Here is a 3950-nt window from a genome sequence, read left to right as displayed (position 1 = left end):
AGACATCTCTATACAATGCTAAATATTCATGTGCTGCAGGGAAAAGTAAGCCTGGGTAATGGAGTGACGCATTGCTGAGCACACGAAATAGTACATCATTCGGAAGGAGGAGAGGGGAAACCTGCGTTTGGGACAGCTGCTGAAGGCCAAGCTTGAGATTCAGAGTATCATGATTCAGGTCACTAAGTGCCAACTGAATGAGAAGGATAGTCTCAAAATACGCATTTCCCTTCAATTTGCAAGGTTCTTAATGAGAACTGCCGGATAATAGCTGAGGCCAAAGCCGAGGCGGACTCTAGACGGGAGATGGCAGAATGAACATGACGGAGGTCCCGAACTGTGGCGTTGAGGACTTCCTGATGGAGGTTAAGTTGACGTCTCTCGTCTGTGGACAGAGTGTAGAGCTGGGAGAGCTTCCCGTGTATCACATCTATTTGGGCCTGAGTGGCCGTACCGAGAGTTTGCTACCGGGCAAAAAATCCGGCCTCGCTTCTGGCAGCGAGGTCCGAAATGGGCTTCCATCTTACCACTCATAGCTGACAGAGCTGTTAAGATCTTTTGAATAACTTCTCAAACTCTGTCGTGAAAAAAGAGTTCAGAGTGTGCCTGAGTAGACTAACAGTAGGGAACGATTGATCTATATGTTCAATCGACTCATGAAACTCCGTTAGATTTGGCTGCTGATGAGAGGATTTACATGTCAGTCCGTCTTGATGACGATTGGGGACACATAGTACTGTCCTGTCAACAGCATCTTTAAAACTGGGGAGAAGACGAGGCTGATGACTGGTTGCTCCTGGGAGGACTCAAGGGAAGACAAGGAGAGGGCAACACCCAGGATCTGTAATCATAGGTACTCAAATTGTTGGTCGCTGGGCGATACTCAAGAGGGCGGTCCACTGCTACTTGGGGAGAGAAGGTACCATGAGCTGCAATGAAAGGACTGACACAGGGCTCTGAAGGAGCTGAGGGAACCAATGAGGGGACCTGAAGCATCTGAGGAGACAGGAGCCGGTGAGGAGAGCCTTGAAGGAGCCGGAAGGGACAATGCAGCGGCTCCCTCGGGGAATGGGGTCATGGGAGTGGGTCCACTTCACTACTTGATCAGGAGAGGTATGCATGCTGATATTAGAGTAGTCATGGAAGCCAAGAGTCCTCGTGAACGACCTGAACATTATTTAGGTGAACTGTCTTGATCTTACTCACTCTTAACATGACGCAGTCGCAAGACTACAGGGCTTATTTTTCTAGCACCCTGTAAGGTCCATTGGTAACAAGGGCTGGAGCTTTGGTTCGCCCTTTGTACATACATGCCTTTAAGTAGACCTGTTGATCCTACTACCACCTGTTTGGCTTGATTTTTAAACATTCTTTCTGACTCCTGCCATATCCCAGGTTTGTTATTGGTTCGACATAGTTTATAGGTTTGCCACATGACACTAAGTAAATGCGTTTTATAGCTGTCAACATCATAACAAGGTTGGAGTTTATTCTCAAGCACTTCAAAGGAACATTTTGGGGTCCCAGAGAAAAGCAAAAAAATGGTGAATCTCTCAGAACACGATGGTAGGCAGTGTTGTAGGCGCGTGTGTTGTAAACTGAAGGATTTGGTCCCAGATACCGCGATTGTCCTCGCACAAAGTTCTCAAGATATTTATTACAGCTCTTCTATCACACGTTTGCAGATCGGGTGATAAGAGTTGTCTCTGATGATCAATTCAATAACTGACAACTCGTAGAGAGTGTTGATCGAACTCTTCTTGATCCGTGACTCGAATCGGCGGGATGTTGCACACAGACTACGTTCTGAACGCAGCTGCCACTTCTGGCTGCCTTCTTACGAAGGGGGTTGCTTACCAAGAAGCGCGACAGGACGTCCATCACGGTCAGTACATACCTATAGCCTCTGTCTGAAAACAGACAAAGGTCCGACAATATCCATATGGATTCTGTCAAACGGTTACAACCCTGATACCCTTAAGTGGAGCTGGCGGGGATCCCCTCTTCTAAACCGGACAACAGACTGGACAAGACTGACATATTGCCCACGTCCGCCTTCATTCTTTGGCCATACGCAAACTTGACAGCGTGCCAACGTAACCTTAGTGCTCCATGCCCTGCAGGCAGTATGTGGAATGCCAAAGCTAACGCGTTAGGAATGCAGCTTGGTGGAACGGGATAACCGCCCTTCCTTTTTTCGCTTGTTGTATTCACGCAAACATCGCAGAGAATGCCGTTCTCACACACTCACCAAGAGGCAGTTTTGAAGTGCCTCTAGCTTACTTAACGTTACACTGCTCCTTCCCCGCAACCTTTCTCTCATCTCTCCTATGTACGTTACCACCGGTGGTTTGTTCGTTTACGTTTCAATTCTTTCCTGAGTTCAGATCATGATCCCAGGCTCATGAGTCCAGCAAGACTCCAATGGAGAAACTTATCCTGTTTGTCATGTCCTTCCGGAGAGGCGAGATGACATGTCCTGTCCAATTGCAAGGGTGATGACATAATTGAGCATCCACCTGCCTTCTATCACGTCACTCTCTGATTCCTAATCCGACAAAAAATCTTGCTCATGTTGCTGGAGCCAAGATAATCACTAAAGTCAAATTCCTAGAAGTGTCTGCCAGCAGCAATCCTGTTGCTAGGTACTGTGCTTTTTAACAGTCAAGTCAGTGGTGTGTGGTCCGACAGGATGTGTGTATCCTGCAACCCAAGATAAGGGTCGGTTAGTAATGAGGCCATAGATGACTGCCAAAGCTTCTCTACCGCTGAGTAGTTGTTCTGTTCATTCAGGGTTCTACTAAAATATGCTATGGACGTAAACTACTATTTTCTGTCCTTGTTGTAAACACCACCTATTGCCTTATCTGACGCATCTGTAGAGATTGAAGGGCTCTGGAAACTGGAAAGGTTGCTAAAACAATGTCAGTCGTTAGGACTGTTCTTTTGTGTGCTAAACGCATGCAATGCCTCTTTCATTCCACACTTAGGATGTGTCTGATTATTCTTGGTTACTTTCCCTCCCTTTGAGTAAAATTATTAAGGGATGGTCTGGCAAAGTCTTTTAATGAATTTCCTATAAAGCAATCCCAGGAAACCTTAAGTTCTTTTGATCAGTTGAGGAGTGAGCTGTTGCACGCCTGTACCTTTTGAGGGCTGGAGGTCAAGCCACACCACCAATGTGACCCAGACACCCACTTGCTCTGAAAAGGAATTTTATTCCAGCCTGCACAGGTGAGTTTCTTGTAGCTCCTGGGTCCAAGACTTGCATGGAGGTTCTTAGGTGATGGTCTGTCTTTCCTTTGTACTATCAAATCACTTCAAGGCATACAAGGTACAATTCTTCCCAGTCGTGGACCTGCGAGAATCCCATGATCCGTTGATTGGCTGTAAGTGCTTAATCCAAAGGGGACTGTAAGGAATTCATAGAGCTAAGGTGTCGTGAAGGCTGTCAAGTGTTTAGATCTTCTGCCAATGGGACTTGTAGCCCTGCGCAAATCAAGGAGGTACTTACTTTCCCTAACTGTTGCAAAATGAGGTTAATGTTAGGGAGGGGATGTTTGTCATCAATCGACCCATCGTTTAAAGTGGAAGTCGAGACAAAGTCTGACTCCACTAATCCTTTTTAGCAACAGGACTAGAGGTGCTGTAGGTGACGCACCAGGCGTATATCACTGGGGCCTCATATGTCCTTGATGGAATTCTATTTCTTTTTATGATATTTACTGGTATTGGTATGGCTTTTATATACAGTGGCTTGTCATTTTTTAGCAGCTCTTGTATGTGGTAACATAATAGGGTAGTGAGGGTTTTGTTTTAGAGTAAAACACATCAGGATGTTTTATGGTTAAGCCTTCAGACAGCAATTTTCCTGCTGTGAGGGTAAAAATATTCGTCTATCAGCTTATCGAGTACCATCTGCTTACTTGACTTAAGACAGGCGGTTTTGT

This window comes from Eriocheir sinensis, unplaced genomic scaffold (assembly GCF_024679095.1).
Source record: "Eriocheir sinensis breed Jianghai 21 unplaced genomic scaffold, ASM2467909v1 Scaffold932, whole genome shotgun sequence".
Taxonomy (NCBI): Eukaryota; Metazoa; Arthropoda; class Malacostraca; order Decapoda; family Varunidae; genus Eriocheir; species Eriocheir sinensis.
This window is presented reverse-complemented; position numbering follows the sequence as displayed.